Source organism: Peromyscus californicus, unplaced genomic scaffold, assembly GCF_007827085.1.
Source record: "Peromyscus californicus insignis strain IS unplaced genomic scaffold, ASM782708v3 Scaffold_14__1_contigs__length_90479793_seg_2, whole genome shotgun sequence".
In the NCBI taxonomy this organism is placed as follows: domain Eukaryota; kingdom Metazoa; phylum Chordata; class Mammalia; order Rodentia; family Cricetidae; genus Peromyscus; species Peromyscus californicus.
In genome coordinates this window covers 55,230,199-55,252,128 of record NW_026294436.1, presented here as the reverse complement: position 1 = coordinate 55,252,128, position 21,930 = coordinate 55,230,199, and the positions used below count along the sequence as shown (strand labels likewise).

The window sequence follows — 21,930 nt, the reverse complement described above, 5'->3', positions numbered from 1 at the left end:
ATTGATGTTATTTTTAAAACTCACAGGTTTATTTTTATTACAGTTTTAATTGGCATATAAAAAGTATATTTCTATCTGTAATGAATTGTATAGCAGTCTGGCATCATCTACTATAATTTTGTTTTTCTCTATTGATTTAGTAATTCCTCAGCAAATGTTTATTTGGTATCTACCTCCTAAGTCCTAAGTTTTAGAGATTATAATCATTTATGATCATTCATTTCTTTCTTTGTTTGTATATGTCCACGATCATGTGTGTATAAATCTCTCTCCTCAGGTAGGCTAGGCTGGCCAGCTAGTGAGTCCTGGAGACCTGCCTCTCACTACCTCCCCAGTACTGAGAATTGCAAGCATGTGCAGGTTCGTTTTTTAAACATGGAGTCTGGGACATCCGATCTAGGACCTTATGTTTGTGCAGCATACACTTCACCAACGGAGCCAACATCACTGCCCGCTCCTCATGTCTATAGACAGTCGTAGCTTTAGGTTCTAGGCATATCACATGCATTTGGACAAAACTTGATCTGGAAAATTGCTATTCAGGATTAGGCAATAAGATTTCGTGCTCTAAAGTTTGCTGAACTATGATTCAATAATTTAGCTATAGTTATTCAGAAATGGTTCCTGCAAGTGATAGAGCCAGATATCTTACAAAAAGAGTAAAAATTTTGTGTTTTATTTTTCACAATTTCCTTTTAAAAATCAGTAGGCTTTATATTTTAGAGCAGCTTTAGCCCTGGAGAAGAACTGGGAACACAGTCCTGAGTTCTCACGTCCTCCCGCCCTTCACACAGTTGCTCTGCTGACAGCATTTGCATTTTTTATTTTTATCAACTATTCAATATGTACTTATTAAACATTTCATGTTCTCTGTTAGTTATTATGGAGGTATAAAAGAAATAAATCACTTTTTTTTTTTCAAACCATGTGTCATGTTACATGTCCCTAGTTTAAAGTCTCATTTATTTCAACAGCTGCTGTAAGCTTGGTCCATGCTTACCAGTGCTAGGGCTGAGACATCATAGACATCCCTTAACACCTGATGAGTGGATCGACCGGTGAAGATGAAGAGTCTAGAAGTCAAACAGACTTTGTCTTTAGGACTTAGGAGACTCAGACTCACACAGCAGTGACAGAAGAAAACCCCAAAAGCAATACAAAGCAGTTCTTAATCTGAGATAGAGGAGAAGGTACCGGCAGAGGCAAGCAAACCCTACCAATAGGCCCAATAGGCCCATCTCCTTGACTGGGACTGTGTTCCTTATCCTCACCATAGTTTGTGTTGCCACTGTCTCTGTCCTCATCACGATCATGCTTATCATCCCATGTCTAATCAAAGATTGAAAGCAAACTCGAACACCTCATGGCAAGGTGGGAGAGACAGAGTGTGTGTGTGTGTGTGTGTGTGTGTGGTGTATGTGTGTTGTGTGTATGTGTGTGTGTTTGTGTAAGTGTAAGTGTGTGGTGTGTGTGTGTTTGTGTGTGTGGTGTGTGTGTGTGTGTGTGTTTGTGTGTTTTGTCTATGTGTGTGTGTTTTGTGTATGTGTGTGATGTGTGTGTATGTGGTGTGTGTGTGTGTGTGTGTGTGTGTGTGTGTGTGTGTTACTTTGGTAGATTTAAAATACCATCGCACTAATATATGCCACTCACATTGCTCACGGAGAGTAAAATGAAGTAGTATTGGGGTTTGTAAAAGGAACTCACACCTTGGCAGTCCTCATGAGAGCTGCACCTAAATGCCTTGTCATCCTGCAACTTCACAGAGGCTTGTAAAGCTTAGAGGTCGACATAATACCCTTCCAGGGGAACGAGCCAATCTGAAGAATAGAAGGTGGAAGTTAAATCCTCCAAAAAAGTGTTAGATATTACTGGGCGAGCAGGTGCAGCTCTTTTTGTTTCCTTATTGTTGAGACAGACTTTCACTCTGTAGCCCAGGCTGGCCTGGAACTTAACAATGTAGCTCAGGCTGACCTTGAACTCAGGGAGACACTTCTGCCTCATCTTACCCAGTGCTAGACCTACCAGGTGTGCACCACACACCTGGCTCAGATGCTTTTCTGATTTTAGAATATGTGGATCATGTAGCTTCAAAATTAAGATGGTGATGATGAGGTAAAAACGGCATGAAAAGAAATTAAAAATAAATCCAAACTGCTGCTTGCTTGCCTTGGTTGGGTCATGATGTAACATTTTTACAGAAACAAATTGCCTTTCCAAGTTAAGATATCCAAATGCCAACCCAAGCCCTTGCAAGTTATTTTGTGGATATTGATAAACGAATGGTAAAGTTTATGAGGAGTACTGAATGTGGTCTATGTACCTGTATCCTGGCACTAGGGAGGCCGAGACAAGAGAATCCTGTTCAAGGTCAATTTGAGCTATATGATGATACCCTGTTTAATTTTAAAAAGTTTATATGGAGAGTCAAAATAGAATAGCTAACTCAATATTGATAGAGGTAAACAGTTGGAAGGCTGGCGACACTTGGCTTTGGGGTTCTCTGTAAAGCTATAGTAATCCAGACAGTGCAGCACTTGCAAAGAACAGACAAATGGTTGTGTGAACAGAATGGTGAGCCCTAAAAAGACCCACATAAATGCATTCAAAGAGGACAAAGGAGTAAGAGCAATACAGCAAAGACAAGGAAGTCTTTTCTCTTAGAGAACACAATGAATTGAGACCATTCCTGACATCCTTCACAAAAGTTAATGCAAGGTGTACCTCAGACCCAACGATATGGCCAAAACTACATGAAGGAGATAGTTGATAAGGTAGACATCATTAAAACCAACAACTTCCTTCCTGTTAAAGGCAATGTTAAGATAAATGAGGACATCGGCCACACAACAGAGGAAAATATTTGCAAAAGACATTCTTGAAGGAACACAAAGAACCCAACAATAAGGAAAACAGACAGCTGGTTAAAAAAGGATGAAATATTTGAAGTGCACTTCAAGAGAGACAGAGGGCAGGTGAGCATGTGAGAAGATGTTCAGCTGCACAGACCACTGAGGAACTGCAAATCGGGTTAATGCAATACACACATGCAGTTTCTTGTAAAGCTAAGTGTACTTTCACTATAGGTTGTAGCATATGCATGCTTTGGTATTTGCTTACATGAATTGAAAGGTTGTAGCCACACAAAGCCTGCACATGAATTTTCACAGCGGCTTTATTTATAACTGTTCTAATCTGTAAGTAACCAGGATGTCCTCCAGCAGAAAAACTGGCATCTTGACCATAGAGTACTGCCCGGTGCTAAAAACAGTAGTACTAAATTAATTATAGTTTTAATAAATTTTTAACAAATATTTTATTATTAAAATAATTTATAAAAGCCAGGAGTGGTGGTGTGTGCTTGCAACTGGAGGGATGCAGACAGGCAGATCTCTGGGGCTCACTAGACAGCTAGCCTAGCTGAATTGATGGGTCCCAGGTATGAAGAGAGAGACCTTGTTTCAAAAAATGAGGCAGGACATCCAAAGAACGATACTCAAGAATGATACTCAAGCTGGGTGGTGGTGGCGCATGCTTTTAATCCCAGAACTTGGGAGGCAGAGCCAGGTGGATCTCTGTGAGTTCGAGGCCAGCCTGGGCTACAGAATGAGTTCCAGGAAAGGCACAAAGCTACACAGAGAAACCCTGTCTCGAAAAACAAAACAAAATAAAACAAAAGAATGATACTCACGACCTCTGGCCTTCACATACAAGCACACACATATACACACAGGCCTGCAATAGATACACATATTAATAATTTTATTAATAAATAAAACAATTATTCAACAATATTAATCAATAATGAGCTATGAAGCCGTGGGAAAACTCAAATGCATATGACTAAGTGGAAGAAGCCAGTCTTCACAGGATACGTTCTGTATGATTCTGACTGCATGATATTCTGGAGAAGACAAAACCACGAAGATTGTAAAAATATTAGCCATTGCCAGGAACTGGGAGGGAGGGATGAGTAGGTGGGATTTGGGGGTGTTGAAACTATTCTTCTGTGTGATACGTGGATACATGTTGCTATCCATTTGTCAAAACCCATACATCGTCAGTACCACAGTGAACTCTAGGGCAAACTATGACCTTGGGCATCAATGGCCTGCCCCTGTGGGTTTGTTTACAGTGGTGGGGAACAGCATTAGCAGCAGAGGAGGTTAAACTCATGTGAGGGCAGGTAGCAGATGGGAAAAACTCCAATGTTTGCTCAGTTTCTCTGTAACCTAGAACTGCTCTAAAAACATGTAATTAAGAATAGATTTCTTCCCTAAGCCCATAAGTCCTAACACCATGATTCTATCCTGTTTACCTCTTTCTTACCTGGAAGAAGGAATTGTAATATAATAATAGTCATGGGTTACCTTTGTTTCACAATCGTTTTGTGTTTCTGGTAAGTAGCACCATTGTTCTGACTGTATTTTAAATTTGACTATTATTATTTTACTTAATAAAGCTATCTGAAGCAAAAACGTTAAGATTATTGAGGCTCATAGCAGGCATTTGAGCACTCCAGGGGGTATTTGATAAGATAAAATCTTCTTTACATATGACAACTACTACTTAAGCAGCAATCATTTAAGTTATTTTAGCTTTAACAACAGACAGATAACCTCACTTAAATCTTATGGTTGAAAGTACAGTAGGCCAAGGGTTAGTAGGTGTAATTCTGATTTTGACTTTGCAAAGTTTTAATAGTGAGACTTCGTGCAACCATTTTCACTTCTTTGTGTTTCAAGTGTTCTTATACGGACTGGCAAGATGGCTCAGCAGGTAAAGGCGCTTGTTGCCAAACCAGACCACCGGAGTTTGGCCCCTATGGACTCTCCATAGTGAAAGGAAAGAAATCCTGCAAGTTGCTTCTGACCATCACACATGAGCACACACATAGACACACACACACACACACACACACACACACACACACACACACACACACGCACACACCTGCTAACTACTGCTGTCTGGAACTAGCACCCACACCCAGTTACTTTACAGTAAAGCCTTGAGTCATATGGGCTACACTCTCGTGGTCCCCCAGCCCTATACTCTGAATAACGTCCTTTCTCTCTGCACTTCAGCTAAACAGTACTCTTCTTAAGACACCAGCTCCAGTTTCAGGTCGTCCATGCAGCTCATCTCATTTCTTGGGATTCCATGGATTTTTTTTTTTTTAAATTTTTGTCAGGATCATCCAGTTGAGCAAGGACCATACGTATCTTTGGTGTTCTCTGTAAATTATTTCCTAGCATAACCCATAAGTGAGTTTTTACTGGCTTCTTAAAATAGACTAAGGGTTTTTTTTATATGCCTACGACAGTTCTGATTTGTTGTTGGGAAAATTCTTAGTGGGGAGCGTTGAAAGGCTCACACGTTGTTTTTGAGAACACAAAAGAACTTGATCTCTGTTCATCAGTTATGCTGCTAGTTCAGTGTATCCAGTGAGTGTGCTGTTGGGAGGTCTGGGTTCAAATTCTGTATAAATGGTAAAAACTGAAGAAAGATACTGGTGTCTTCATGAATATAAAACATAAAAGAAGAAGAGAGATAGCCTTTTCACAGGTGGACAGAGAGGTCAACTCAGTTCTCAGGAAACACTTCTTCAGGACTGTCCAACTTGCCATTATTATATGAATAGTGTGTGAATCTATTTTATAAGAAAAACCTCAGCTTCTCAGGTGATGCTATTAATATGCTCTTAATGTGTGTGTAAATCTGGGGCTGGATAGCTGGCCCAGTGAACACTAGTTCAGTTATTAGCTCCCATCCGGCAGCCCACAAGCATACGGGACTCCAGTTTCAGGTCTTCCAGTGAGGTGGTATTGTGTTCCCCGAAATATTGTGCACCCTAATAAACTTACCTGGGGTCAGAGACAGAACAGTCACTAGATACAAAGGCTAGAAAATGGTGGCACTCACACCTTTAATCCTAGCATTTCAGAGGCAGAAATCCCTCTGGATCTCTGTGAGTTCAAGGTCACATTGGAACCGGCCAGGCATGGTGACACACGCCTTTAATCCCGGAAAGCGAGCCTTTAATCCCAGGGAGTGGTGGTAGAAAGCAGAAAGGTATATAAGGTGTGAAGACCAGAAACTGGAAGCGTTTGGCTGGTTAAGCTTTCAGGCTTCTAGCAGCACAGTTCATCTGAGAGCCATTCGGATATGAGGACACAGAGGCTGAGGAAACAAGACCAGCTGAGAAGTTGTCCAGGTGAGGTAGCTGTGGCTTGTTCTGTCTCTCTGACCATCCAGCATTTCACCCCAATAACTGGCCCGGGGTTTGATTTTATTAATAAGAACTTTTAAGATTCCTGCTACATTCCAGTACTCTATTCTGGCCTCTGTGGGCACCAGGGGCTCACATGCTGCACAAACACGCGTGCAAGGAAACACTCACCCAGCTTCAATAAAAATTTTCTTTTTTCTTTTTCTTTTTGAAATGTGTAGATATGAAACTAGGTACTATAGACACTTCTTGTGCTTATAGCCCAAAGGCAGCCGAAAGCTAAAGTAAATGTATTAGTGAAATCAAACTGAAAACAACTGATAGCTTCAGGTAAGAACAGAGTTGTTGTGTGAGAGATGATGCGGTTCTGTTTGAATTCATCACTAGAGAGGAGGTTCGTGAATGCAGTTGAACAGTGTGTCCTTTTCCTTGTAACTCGGGTTAGTTATTTCAATATTAATACTTAGGCAGGAAAGGCTTGCTGGTATAAGTACATTGAACAAATTGTCTCAGCCTCAAAGGTTTACAAATTCAGAAAACTTGGATCTCAACCAAAATGCAGTAGTCATTAATCATTAAATGTGAGTTTTAAAGAGTATCAATTTACCACCATTTACTAAATTGCTGTATTAATTACTCTCATTTCTCTGTATTAATTAATTTCTTAATTACTTAATTTGTTAATTAATTTCTGTTGTATTAATTACTCTCATTTCTGTGACTGAAGACCCAAGAAAAGCATCTTAAAGAAGGAAGGGCCGATTTTGGCTCACCGTTTGTGGAGACAGTCCATCATGGTAGGCATGGTGGGGAGTGTGGCTCTGTTTCTGGGGGCTGGAGTGTGAGAGAGGCAGTCACACTGAGTACACAGTCAAGAAAGAGAGACAGATGAATGCCAGCACTCTGCTTGATCTGTCCATTTTTCCTTTTTATTCTGTCTGGGACCCAAGTCTACGAGATGGTGATGCCCATGTTAAGGGTGGGATTTTCCTCCTCAGTTAACCCTTCCTGGAAATCCCCTGAGTGGTGTGACCCCCTAGGAGATTCCAAATCCAGACGAACAGACAATTAAGATAAAGTTGCTTTCTCACTTGAAGACAAGGTTAACATTGTGATGATAACTGGCACTAATTGGGCATTTAACCCAATTACTAATAGAACCGGGGATGAAATCATTCCACTTTGTGTGTTTATGCCTCAGCTCTCTGCTTAGAAGCCAGTGCTTGCTGGTATGTAAGATGTCAGATTCCAAATCACGCATCTGCTCGCAGCAGGGCTGCTGTGGCTGAGTACATTAAACCGCCTCGTGCCAAGCAATGACTCAGTTCTCCCACCGATTCTTCTATGTCCAGATTGGTTCTTGTTTTGACCTGGCTTTTGTTTGGTGTTTGTACAACTATAAGCACACATGAAAAGACAGGTACTAAGACTAAATGGATAATGGCACCTAGCTATCTCTTGTACTAAAAGTCAAAATAGAGAACTGAGGACATAACGTTTTTGAAGATCCTAGGAATCTTGTGGACTTCAAGAATACACTGACAAGCCGGGGGGGCGGCGGCGGCGCATGCCTCTAATCCCGGCACTCGAGAGACAGAGCCAGGTGGATCTCTGTGAGTTCGAGGCCAGCCAGGTCTACAGAGTGAGTTCCAAGACAGGCACCAAAACTATACAGAGAAACCCTGTCTCAAAAAATCAAAAAAAAAAAAAAAAAAACCCAAAGGAAAAAAAAGAAGAATACACTGAAAAAAAAAAAACCACATTATAATAAAACTATAGCTGGGCTCTGTGGTGGCTGGCCTTTATCAACCTGACACAAGCCAGTCATCTGGGAAAGAGGAACCTCAACTGAAAAAAAAGTTTGCATCACAGTGTCTTGTAAGAATGTCTGTGCAGCATCCTCTTGATTAATTATTGATGTGGGAGGGCCCAGCACACTGTGGGTGGTGCCCCTGCTGGGCAGGTGGTCCTAAGAGAAAGCAGGATGAGCAAGCCATGGATCGAGAACAAGCTAGAAAGCAGCACTCCTCCATGGCCTCAGCATCAGTTCCTGCCTCTAGGGTCCTGCCTTGAGTCTGGTGCCTCCGTGATGGACCAGAAGCTGGAAGCTACACAAACGCCTTCCTCACCAATTTGCTTTCGGCCAATGTTTCATCACAGCAACAGAAAAGCAAACAGAGGCAAGTGTGGTGCTTTTCGGGAAACCTGGTTTTGGCCTGCTTTCAAATTTCACCAATAATTAGGAAGTGACAAGTGCTATTGTGCATTGAGGTTAAGTTGAGCATTTCCCATAGAGAGTCTCCTGGAAACCTTATAGTTTGGCGAAGTGGGGACTTTTCCTGTTTTGCCCTGGGACATAAGACCCTAAGAAAATGTCAGACACATGGCATGGAAGTGACTGGTCTAGAATTTGAACCTGTACCTTTATCATTGCATTATGCAAGTTTTATTAACTACTCATTCTCTGTATGTCTTCACTATGCACGGTGAGTCTTTTATTGCAAGTAAGCATAATGATTTTGTGGACGTGTGCATGACAGAGGTTAACATTGGGTGTCCTTCAAGAGCCATCTACCTTTAAATTTTTTTTTGTTTTGTTTTGTATTTTTGAGGCAGGGTTTCTCTGTGTAACAGCTCTAGATATTCTTGTTTTGTAAACTAGGCTGGCTTCAAACTTACAAAGATCCACCTGCCTTTGCTTCCTGAGTGCTGGGATTAAAGGCGTGCTCCACCACTGCCTGGCTTAAAATTTTTTTTTAAATCTTGTTTTTTGGAGATAGCATCTCTCACTGGCCTGGAGCTTACCAAGCAGGTGACGTGGACTGGCCAGTGAGTTCCAGGATTGCACCAGTCTCCACCCAAGCACTGGGATAACAAGTGCAAACCAGTGTGGACCTGACCTTTTGATGTGGATCCTGGATACTGAACTCAGGTCCTGCTTGTGTGGCAAACACTTTATTAGACAAGACACCCCCCCCCCCAATTCCCGAGCACAGCTGCCTTAGAATTAACCCCTAATATACTTGCTATTAAAAAAAAACAAAACTGGTTCAGTCTTTCATCTGGCTTTCAAGCTTCAATATGCTCCAGAATCACCTATAATGCTTTTTAAAAAAACTCTGTCTCAGACTTTTTCTGGGCAATGAGTAAGAAATTTCCACACACGAGCCAGGGGACCTGTATATGTTTTAGCAGACTCCCTCAGGTGGGTCTGTTGTGGGTCTGCACACACTGTAAGTAAAACTGCATTTGACCACAGATGACTCAGGGACCAGGATTGGCTGATGTTTGTTTGTTTGCTTTTTTTTTTTTTTTTAAAAATCTATCCTCATATCTTAACGTATTGATACAAAATGGTAGGGACACAATTAAAAGAATAAACGAAGGAAAGAGCAGCTGCCAAGGGAGAGTCTTCTTGGGATGAATTTTGTTTAGACCAACCTCTTGGACTGTTTGGAGACACGTCACCTGACACACCCTGTCTAGACCCTCCCTCCTGGAGTGCAGCATGAAGCTGGCAGGAAAGTGGCAGAAAGCTCAGCTTTGTCTTTATACAAATTAGTGACGTTCCCTGGGTCCGCTAAGATGAGGTGGAATATGTTTTCTCACTATTTTCAAATTCTAAGGTCAATTTAACTAGAAAGATCTGTTCTAAATGCCCCTGAGTCCTCCAAAGAGGTTAGTTTTCCTAGTTTTTGACTTGAAGTTTTGTAGGCTTCAACTTGTCTGCTTAACTCGTAGTCGTGAAATGAATATGAACTTTTTTATCCATCAAGAGAAATTTCTGGTTACTTTCTAAGTACACTTAACAATGCCTGATGTTTTCCCTTCCCAAGCTTGCTATGAGTCGGGAAATGCAAGCATCAGTCAAAGAGCAAGATGTGCCAAGTAGGACTCAGTATCTGTGAGAGTAGGAGTGGGTGGGGTGCTTGCTCCACATCAGTACTTGTGGTGGAGGTGGAGGGTAAGAACCAGAAGAAATCTGAGAGGCAGAAACAGAGCAGAATGCAGAGCTCAACAGCCCCACTGCATGAGTGATGAGGGTGGTATCGGAAGATGAGCCCAGGGTGATGGGGAATTTGCTGGGGGAGCATGGATTGTGCTGTCTTGCACAGTTATGACTCAGGACGTCATCGAAAGACCTTGCTTGTTGCAGAGTTTTGAACATTTCATTTCTCTGAAAGCAAATGCCATGTTGTCTTAGATTAATAGGACAGCATCTTCTGAGGGGAATTGAAGGGGAGAAGGAGTCAGGTGGGGACATTCATTAGAAAGCTTCTTTTAGAGGTCCAGAGTTTTTAGGTCAGGACGGCGAAAAGCTACAGCAGATGTGGAAGGGCCTGGCATAACAGTGTCTGTACTAACAGAGAACAGAAGTAGAAGGAAAATCACGTTAGCCGATGTCGAGGAGATGAGAACCTGCGGTTGGAGTGGAGCATCTTTAGCCTAGGACCAGAGTTCCAGATGGCAGTGTGTGTGGCCACCTCACCCTTTGCTGCTGACAGTACACATGGCTCTGGAACAGATGGCGACTATTGTTTCTCTTCCTTTGTGTCTCATGGCCTTCCTACTATGTCCCCGCCAAGAGGACCACTCCTTGGGGGATGTTTTCCTTGGGATATAAAAAGGAATTCTTACCAATGAGACTTAGATTGTGTTTTCCAAAGCACAACCTTTGGAAATTTGAGACATGTTAGTAGATAACAAAGCAGTGGGGTAAAGGCTGAGAGTCCGGGGGTCAAGTGACCTTAGAAACGACTGTAGAGAATTAGACAGGTTTCTTTCTTTTCCTATGGGAACAAGAGTGTTGCCACGGGGCTGCGGGGATGGCTCAGCTGGTAAGTGCTGGTGTGCTAGCGTGAGGACCTGAGTTTGGATACTTAACACCCACGTCAAAAGCCAGTCATGGTGGCAGATGCCTATAAGCCCAGCACCAGGGAGGTAGAGACAGGATCCTTAGAGCTTGCTGGGTCAGCTAGTCTAGCCAAATCAGTGAGTTCCAGATTCAATGACTCTATCTCAAAAAATAGGGTGGGGACTGACTGATTAAGGAAGGCAACTGATACTGACCTCTGACCTCTACATGCACTTCCAAGCATATGGACATACATGAACATGCACACACGCAGAAACGCTTACAGTATACCTATACCCCTCCCCCACAGAGGGTTACTTATCATAGAGAGGGTAGATTGTAGCACTTCACAAGCTCAACGAACCATGAGCTCTTTTGGGAAGGAACACCTTGAGGGGAGAGGAATGCATATCATATGTCTGGAGAAATTAGTCATTGGAGAGTATGTCTTAGAAATAAGCCTCTGTGGTGGTTTAAAAGAAAATAGTCCCCCAAAGGTTTGGCACTATTAGGAGGTATGGCTTTGTTGGAGTAGGTGTGGCCTTGTAGGAAGATGTGGGGGGGGGCAGGCTTTGAGGTCTCCTTTGCTCAAGCTGTACCCAGTGAGACAGACCACTTCCTGTTGCTTGCAAGTCAAGATGTAGGACTCTCAGCTCCATCTCCAGCATCATGTCTGCCTACACACCACCGTATTGCACCATGATGATAATGCACTAAACCTCTACAACTGTAAGCTACTCAATGTTTTCCTTTATAAAAGTTGCTGTTGTCATGATGTCTATTCACAGCAATAGAAACCCTAACTAAGCCAGCCTCATACACTAGGAGTTTGTAGTGTAAAGGAAAGAAACCAGAGGCTGGGATTTGGGTCTGGAATCTCCTAACTGACAGTCTGGGGCAAGTCACTCTCAGCCTCTCAATCCCAGTTTCCATAAGTATTTTTCCTCTAACATTAGATGAATTATTAAGGTCCTTCCAAGCCCAGAAGTCTCAGATCATATGTATGTGGAGAAGAGGGAAGTGATCTGTGATTTTTCTGCTCTGTAATAACTGGTGGTGGAGACAGGAAGGAGAGGTAGTGGGGACAGTGACAAGATGACGAACAAGATGTGGTTTGAGCCCCTGAACTGATGACATGATCAGGCCCCACACTGCTGACTGTTACGGCACAGACAAAGGGAGTCTGCAGCTCGTTCTCAGGTCTCCCTCACAGTATCCTAGATGCTAAGGCCATTCCGATTCCCAGTCACTCACTCTCTTAGCTGTTCCGACATGTTGGATAAATTACCCTTCTGGGTTTCGGGTCATCTGCAAAAATAAGGACATTGCGATGGGTCAGAGGACACATGGGTATTCTCCCCCTGCTTACCCAGGGCAAGACTGCCTTCAGTTGTTTCCTTCGTAGGTCTTCTCACCCACTTCAAATGTCTGCTCCTGCCTCAGGTGGCTGGTTAATCCATGCATGGATAGCACCGTACTCCCTTGAATGCTGGGCTCAATTTTCTGCCTCTCTACAGGCAATATCTATCTTTTTCTCTCCTTAGGAAACAGAATTCTTTATGTTCAGTCTTTCTTTATGAACAAAGCCTTCTGTTGGTTTTGCCAGCTTCAAAAGAAAAAATAAACAAATATGGATGTGTCGGATGTGTTTCTAATCTCATGCAGGCAAGGAGCTCAGACTTCTTCCCCCTAACCCCCGTTGCTAGTTTTATAATAGTTTAACTATCAATTATATAAAATTATATAATTTTTTATTGTTATTATTATTATTATTATTATTATTATTTGTGTGTGTGTGTGTGTGTGTGTGTGTGTGTGTGTGTGTGTGTAGGGATGCTCATGTGCCATGCCTTTTTGGCATGCTACATGTGTAGAGGTCACAGGACTACTTCGTGGAGCTTGTACTGCCTGGTTTTTGTGTCAACTTGACACAAGCTAGAGTCATCAGAGAGGAAGGGGCCTCAGTTAAGAAAATGCCTCCAGGAGATCCAGCTGTAAGGCATCTTCTCAATTAGTAGTCAATGGGGGAGGGTCCAGCTGTTGAGTGGAGGGTGCCATCCCTGGGCTCATAGTCCTGGGTTCTATAAGAATGCAGACTGAGCAAGTCATAGGAAGCAAGCCAGTAAGCAGCACCCTCCATGGCCTCTGAATCAGCTCCTGCCTCCAGGTCCTGCCCTGTTTGAGTTCTATTCTGACTTCCTCCAATGATGGACTATGATCTGGAAGTGTAAGCCAAGCAAACCCTTTCCCCCCAACTTGCTTTTTGGTCATGGTGTTTTATTGCAGCAATAGAACTAACTAAGACAGAATGGTCCTGTATCTCCATATCTGCCTCTGTGGATGTGAGCAGAGTTTAACATCTGAGGGAGTCAATGAATAACCAGTTAACTGTAGGAGTTGGGTTCTTCCTTGGCTTCTATTTCAGGGAAGTTGTGAACCAACAGGATTACCCATTTGCCATCTCAGTACTATAGGGAAAGAGCTTTCAGAAGTAGTACCTTGCTCTCCCCTCATGTCAACATAATGCTGATGGGAGAGTATGTCTCAAGAGAGGCTGCTGTCTCTAAACAGCCCTGTTCATTTAGCCCCGGATTCTAAGACATTCTTCCCTAGTAATAAGTCCTGCTTGTGGAGTGGCAGGGATCTAAGGCAAAGTTCAGCTGTTCCTCCGAGTTGGACGATTTCCGCTGTGTGCTTTGTTAGGAAACCAGTAGATGCAGGAAAACTGTCTTTAGCCTCATGGCTTTCGTTCTTACTTGGTGTGGCCACGCTGTGCCTATCAGGAAATGACACTTATGTAGTCATTTTGTAACCCACCCAAACCATAGGCACCAGATAGGGTTCATACACACACACACACACACACACACACACACACACACACACACACACACACACACATGCATACATGCACACATACTCATTCAGTGGGACACAAGGGATCAGTGGAAAGAAAGGCAACTACAAAGGTGGCTGATTTAGAACTTGTCCCAACTTGTAAAACAGAGGAACCAAGTGAAATGAATAGTTTGCAGTCATTTGACCTTATAAACTTAAGTCTATACATTCATAGCAAACATATATATGTATATATATGATTTCCACATACATGTGGAGTATTCCTAGACAACTAATTATCAGAACAGATAACCAGTTGCATCTAAGGTAGAGGGTGATAGTCTGAGGTACATGTGACTTTTTTTTTTCTCACATGGGATGCTCTATGGGATCCCCTCAAGTCCTTGAGGCTCAGTTGGAAGATCCACGTGATAGTTATTTTCATGATAGTGCCAAGATGTCTTTTGATTTCTCTTCCTTTCATTCTCTTGTGAGTACATGGAGGAGCTTTCCAGAGGTTAACTGACATGTGATACTGCAACAAATTGAATCTAGAAGCAGATATGATAATCCAGCTGTTTTTGGTGAAGCCAGATGTTTGAGATCTCAAAAAAATAAAATGATGTTGTTCTTCTCACAAAATTTTCTGGGAAAAATTTATTTTTCACAGCAATTAATATTTATGTTAACACAATTGTCAGCAAGGAATATATAATACATTTAAAATGCTCTGTTTTAATTTATAAATCAGTCAATATCAGGAGATAGAAATGAAACTCCCTTGAGGTTCTCTGGGTTGTGTCCAGTCCCATCAGAGAGCCTCAGATGCTTGGAAGCTTTGTTGTGTACTGTGAATGGGGGTGCTAAGAAGGGACAAAATGTGAACGAAACAAAACTTTGTAATAAAATATTGCTTTTCCTTCCCCCCTTTCCATGAAGGGAAATCTACAAGTGGCCTGACATTCGATGCTCTAGAAAATTCTGAGGCTTGTTGCTTGAATTCTTTTAAAGCTGAAATAATTGAAGAGGAGCAGAGGCCTTCTGTTTGGGAGGATTCTGTCCTACAGAGAATGTTCTGCACCCATTGACGTAAGTAGTCAGTCACTGTAGCTCTGTTGCCACATGATATTGGAAGTCGCGGTGGTCAGGGTGTGACTCACACTGAGACGCCATCTCTCTTGGTTAAATGCTGGAATCGCCCATCCCGGTACTCATGGGAATGTTGGATTCCTGGGTGTGTTTTCTAATATTACAATCCCATCATTTTTCATAAGTTGCTTTCTTTCAACAGTAATTTGAATGACTTACAGGAAAACAATACTTAGAACCGCCAAAACTGGGATCCAGAGCCTATATTCTGTAGTATAGAATATTCAGAGGAATACATAACTGCAATTCCTACCTCAGAGAGAGGGAAGATTTGTACACTGAGCCAGGACTCGAGGCAAAAAGAGAAGCATGCTACACTGTAGAGACTTTACCAGGAGCTCTCCCTATGCCATGGAGGTCTGCTAGAGGTAACTTCTGGTCTCTGTGAGTCTTCCAACCTCCCTCTTTGGGCAGGTCAGATCTCACCAGTGAACCCAGCACTGTGGCAGCTTCACGATTCTGAGATCTTTCTATCATAGAATTCACTGATATCAGAATCACGTCTCTTTCATGGCTGCAGCTGTATTTTTAGGACCTTGCACAGGGCCAGGCCCGTGGAGGCTACACCGTGCAGCCTCACTGCCTTGACAGTCCTGGTTCTGAGCCCTTCCTATCCTGGAGCTCACTGATCCAAGACACACCATCTCCTTCATGCCTGGATCCCACCCGGCACCTGGAGGCTGTCCAGTGAGGATCCCTGACTTGCCTTAGACTTGCCTGTATACAATACCATTTCTGCAATATTGTTGAGTATGTGAATGACTGAGCATATCATGTGGGACTGTGAGGCAAATGATTCTTGGGTACAGGGAAAATTCCGTGTTTTTTTCCTCTCAGGAGATTTTTTTTCTGTCACAGGGATTCTTGACTATTACAATTTTCTGTTTCTGAACAGGGAAACTCCTCACTATTCCTTACCCTCCTTGTGGTGATAGGTTACAGTGTAATGAATTCTTTCCACAGATTGCCTTATCAGTCTCCCTCCTGCTCTCCTTTCTTTTCTTCCTTCCTTCGACAAACTCTTAACCAGAGCCTCCACAGTAATGGTTCAGAATGAATAATTCATAGCTGTGCTTAGCCACTAATCAGAAGTTACTGCAGGTTTTCTCTGTTCCATTAGATTTTCAAGCATTATTTATCTATGACTCATTCTTCTCTACCTTTCAGAGGCTATCATTGTGGTCGTCCTTCCTCTACCACCCATCTGAAATAACTATTTCCAGAAGCCACTATTTCAATATGGAAGTCATATGCTAAATATAGCCCTGTGACATGAGGCTTGGTTTGTCGCCCCCTCTGCCCAGTCCCCATCACTTTCACAGTGTGGTACCTGGGAGCTCTCTAAAGTATGTTGGTTCCTTCAGGTACAGGCCCTTTCTGTCACCAATCCAAGTTCTTTTGAGCTGCCAGAAATAACAGGAGAGCTATTGGGTGGGGCGGATAGTGGAGAGAGACAGTGGGAAAATTAGAGTCAGGAGAAAGGACAGAGTAGAAGGTGGAAGACATAGGGAGAGAGTGAGCAGACAGAGAAAGAGAGGAGAGAGAGAGAGAGAGAGAGAGAGAGAGAGAGAGAGAGAGAGAGAGAGAGAGAGAGAAAGAGAGAGAGAGGGGAGAGGTAAGACAAGTTGGTCAATTATACCTTCATTATACATACATCTCAAACACACAGGTCCTGTAGCAATTGATAGTGTCTCCTTGGGAGCGCTAATGTCCACTAGGGACCAGGCTCTGGGCTGTGAAACCTGTGCTTTAACCACACAAGCAAGCAGAGCTCAGGGCTACAGCTAACTTCCTCTGTCAGAACCTACTATGCAAGACTGTCAAAAAGCCGTGGGTCCGGCATGGCCTGTTGACAGTTCTTTTTCCTGCACGTTTCAGTATGGATGCTGAATATGTGGTCATCTTAGTAATAAGGAAACAGGAAACTGGTCCTTGCTAAGCTCTAAGCAGACTGACACAGTTGTGTCGTCTCTGGTTGAGAGCTCTACCAACAAGAATTTCTCCTTGATTTTCAACTGCGGCTTGATTTTTTTCCTTCATGACTTAGAAGCTCTTTCCCGTCACCGAGACCTAGGTATGGTCTGTTTCCGATTCATCTGTGACGGGAGACAGTGGTCCCATGTATCTTGGAGCACATGTGCTGCCCTAGGGCACGAAGACAGCACTGTGTGGGGTGTTGGAAGTGGGAATGGCTGCAGGTTGAATAGAAACGAACCTGGGAGCCATCTGCCGGCTACTCAGTGAGTTGTGGCTGAGATACATGGAACACTGTGATGATGCAGGTGAAGCTCTGTGTCAGGGTCATCTCCGACAAAGCTGGGATCGGGAGAAGCAACTAATTAGAGGATCCACAGCTCTCATAAGTGGGCCCCCAGAGAGCGAGGGGACCCACTAGAAATGGAGGGAAGCAAATCTGTCAGGGGGAAATGGAGGCAAAACACTCCCAGGTTGATTTAGACATTTCTGGATACACAGAACTCCAGCAATGCTCCAAAGAGCGTCAGCTTCACGATGGATGTCAGCAACAGAAGCAAATAACTGGTGGTCTGGGGGTCAATAAGCTCTCTTGTTGTTGAGATTCAAGAACTTTGGATGCTGTTCTTACTTAGTAAAAGGGGAACAATGTTTATTGAGTGTCTGTGATGTTTGAGGAATTGTGGAAGTGGTCGGAAGGAAAGACACTGAACTACGTACGTAAATAAGAGACAATCCCAGCTAAGCTATTCACGGGCAAAAGGGAGATGAAGGAGAGAGCTATATACACTCAAGAGAGTGGCGGGAATGGAAAGAGGGTGACGATGGCAGCCTTTTCTGGAATATTGTAGAATAAATGCCCTGCACTTGAAAGGCCTGGAACTTGAGCCAAACCTTGGAGCTAGGAAGGAATTCAGCATGTCGAAGGGAGAGTATGGTCAGTTGTTATTGTTGGAGCTGACTTGGGCCACAAGGATCCAGAGAGTCCTTGCTGGGCACGTGAGGCGGAGAGGAGAGAGGAAATAGCAGTCTCCTTGGAGCAGAGGGTGGGTGGAGAGTGGTGGGGAAGGCTGCAGAGCACTGCTGCCAGAGGGAGCAAGCGGAGCCCTGACCGCTGGCTGCGAGAGGACATCTGGATGCCATCTTGGGGACTCAGCATTTGTACTGTCCTTGCTCTGGGTGGGGGATGACTTGACTCCCAGAACTGTTCATTCCTGGTGTCTGACTTGCTGAGGGCAGGTAGTTCTGAATGAGGTTTGAGATGTCATAAAAATAAACTTTCTGGGGAAATATTATACTTGGGGCCTAACACTATATATGCACAGCGTACTTTGAGCTAGTGTTTTCTAAGATTTCAGTCGGTTAGCGTTGATTTGATCTTTCTTTAAGAATCAGCCATAAACTCCATTGCTCTCTGAGCAGAATGTGGACTGCTGGCAAGAAATCTTATTTTCATCCTTTCAGCTCTCAATGCCGTACACTTTTTCATATCATATTGAATATTTTAGCCCCAGTCGTGAGCTGTGGGGAATAATGTTAAGCATTCCCTTGCTGGCAATGTTCACTGAATTGCTACCCAAGCCTGAACCCACTCTAAGTTCCTGCTTTATGGGGCACAGGGTTCCTGGTTCCTTCCTTCCAGAGAGATGGCAGGGAATGAGCCAAGAAGAAACTCTGAGGAGAAGCATGCTTGGGCTCAGTGGATAAAAGCATTTGCCACACACATTTGATGACCTCAGTTTGATCCCCAGAACCCCCAGTGGAAGGAGAAACTGACTCCCAAAAGTTGCCCTTTGATTTCCACATATGTGCGGAGGCATGTGTATGCCAGCACACACACACACACACACACACACACACACACACACACACACACACACACACACACACACCACCCCTCCACACACTAATAAAAAGGAAAAAACAATCCTTGTTCGTTCGGGCTGGTTGTCACCTGTGTTTTCTATTGGGAAGGCAGTTAACTCCCCCCCCCTCCCCTCCCTGCCACTTTTGGTCTGGCCTCAGGGCAGGCAGATTCAGATGTTTCCATCTTTGAACTTCCCAGGAAAAACCCACCACCTGTGTCTTCTTTGGGGTTTTTCGAATTGTGAGATGATGGCACCCACAGTTCTTAGAATAGCTAGCTACTTGTGTACGCCAAGTGTATGAGACTGTATACCATGACAGAAGACAGCCAAGGAGAAGCGGAGCGGCTTGAACCAGGCATCTGTTCCACAAACACAGCAGAGTCCGGAGGTTGTGGGAGGAGGAGGGAGAGTCCCTCCCCGCCAAGTCATTTGAGGATGTGGGCACTCTGCTCTGATCTGCAAGTCTTGAGTGTCCTAGCCTGGCTTTTCTTCTAGAACAAAATTTCAAAGGAGGTAGGCACAGGAGGAGGCAGAGTTACCTGGAGCCCAAGAGGTTTGGTGTGGGATTCTGTGGGAATCTGCTATAGCCCTGGGAGTTTAAATTCCTTTTTTATTTCTGTCTGTGTAGCTCACCACACAAATGACGTTTTGAGAAGGTGGATTAGGCACGAGTGGAGGGCCCTCTTTTCTCCTCAGTTCTAGATTCTGACTCATATCTCGACAATTCTGAGAGATTGTAGGAATGAATTAAGACTCCTTGCATAGAAAACTACCTAATTTCTTCCAGGGAGCCCTCGGGGAATTCCTTAAGGAATTTAACACTCCTTATGTCTAGAAGACCCCATCCTACAGATCCCTAAGAATTTCATGCTGTGGTTTACTTACCTAAAAGCATGTGATTTTTTTTTTCATGAAACCACTGCATAATATTAGACCTTTGTTTCCATGTAGGTGACAAAGAATTGGTGTAGTTGTTTGAGGGACACTGTGAGATGTTAGAAAGTTTGCTGTAGGAAAACTGGATTTCACTGCAATGTGTAAGAAAGACTGGAAGGGACAGCGGCTGGGAGCTGCGGGTGCCTGGATGGTGCCCGGATGGTGCCCAGGGAGAGAGCAAGTGGGCTTGCAGCCGAATGATGCCAAGCAGAAGAGAGAGGCAGGGGCTTTAACTACACTGGAGGGTGGTTAACTACAGACGTATCAGCTCTAGGATGGGCAAAGGCCAGCTTCCTGTGGCTACAGAACAAGAGACAGGGATAGCACCCAAGGGAAGATAATGTGGAAACCCGTAGTCCACCAGGATCAGGAAAGCACCATAAATCTTTTTTGTTGCAAAATTGTACTTCTCAAAGCCCTGGGCAAGGACGCAGAAGCCTCAGGATGAACACTTGGGCCTTGTGCTAGGAAATTCACAGTGGAATTCCCCTCCATAAATCCTAGAGGCTGGGATGGCTGCTGAGAAAAGAAAGGGGGTGTAGTACTGCTGGAAAGACAGAAGAACATGGGGTTCAAAGAGCAGCCAAGGAGTGAGCGACAAAGCTAATTCGGCCGCCCCGACCCCACTGTGAACTAATTTCATGGAGATTTTTCTTTTCTTTACATAGGGAATATTTATTAATTAATAAAAGACTATCAAAATAGGAGAATCTACTTTCATTCAATAAAATCTCTAATTCTTTCCAATCCTAGAATTGTATGTTTTTTAACGTATTAAGTAATAAAAAATAGAAATTAACTGGACAAGATGTATGAATGACTTTAAAAAGTATCCACACTGTTTGATTAAAGAATTTTAGTTTTATGAATGCATTAAGGAAACACTCTAACAGGAACAAGCTTTATTGTATAAAGACACTTATTACAACATTTTGTGTGTATAAAAAAGGAATAATGTCAATTGGTAATTTTGAGGTTACAGTTTTGTGTGTGTGTGTGTGTGTGTGAGAAAGAGAGAGAGAGAGAGAGAGAGAGAGAGAGAGAGAGAGAGAGAGAGAGAGAGAGAGAGAAAACCTCCAATGATTTTTGTAGTTTTATATGACATAAAAATAAAAACTGCCGGGCGGTAGTGGTGCATGCCTTTAATCCTGGCACTCGGGAGGCAGAGGCAGACGGATCTTTGTGAGTTCGAGGCCAGCCTGGTCTACAGAGCGAGTTCCAGGACAGGCACCAAAACTACACAGAGAAACCCTGTCTCGAAAAACGGGGGAAAAAAAAAAGATTAGCCATCACAGTTAAGTGTCATGAAGATTAGGGATACATCTTTAGTTCTTTATAGGATTTAACTGTCATAAGTGTGCATAAATTACTTTTGTATGAGAAAAGGAAGTAAAAGGAGTACATAACCTTATATAATTTTTGAAGACAGGAAGATGTGATGAAAATGTCCTTTTTCTTTCAAGAGAGAATACACAAAATCCTAGGGAATTTTCTTCTTTCTTTGTATTCTGAGGTCTTTTTCTTTTTAAAGCTTCGGAAATATCTTCCTTGCTCAAAGTTAAATTCTTTCAAAAAAAAAAAAAATCAACCCAATCCTAGCTAAATAACAACAACAAAATGCAGGGTTTTTATTTGGACTCTGCTCAAACCTATGGAGTGCTCTGTGAGTTTCATGGAAAACAAGGTCCACATTCCTTGGATTGGTTTCCACAGTCTTTCAGAATTGAATCCCAGCTGATCTTTCCAATGTCAACCCCCTCACTTCCCCCCATGTATTTTCTCCAAAGCTCTTTCAGATTCGCTCTTTCGACGGTGCCCGGCTTCCCATATTGGAACTTGTGTTTGTTCTGGGGGACAGCATGTTCCCAGGGCATGCGTTAAGCACTGTAAAGTGGTCTAGTACTAATTTCAACATGACCAGGTTGGCTCAGTTGTGTGGTCCTGGCAGGTCTGTTCCTTCTCAGATCACACACAGTGTACCTGTGAAACAGGGAGTCTGAGGATACTCACCAAAATTTCCAGCAGTTCTAGAGCTTTGTGAGCCTTGTTTCCACCTCTGCCCCTTCCTCATCCATGCCTCC

The 21,930-nt window shown here is 43.3% G+C and overlaps 1 protein-coding gene across 8 annotated transcripts in view; it reads left to right on the top strand.

The window, feature by feature from the left end:
* The window catches only part of Ddr2 (discoidin domain receptor tyrosine kinase 2), a 127,764-nt gene that overhangs the window by 5,709 nt on the left and 100,125 nt on the right, over positions 1 to 21,930 (top strand). For 4 of the 8 annotated variants that reach the window (XM_052737543.1, XM_052737541.1, XM_052737544.1 and 1 more), the window contains exon 2: positions 14,862 to 15,011. The exons of the other annotated variants lie outside the window; for them this stretch is intronic. The gene's annotated coding sequence lies outside the window, so the exon portion shown is untranslated. The remainder of the gene's footprint in view (positions 1 to 14,861; positions 15,012 to 21,930) is intronic. 8 annotated transcript variants of the gene reach the window in all.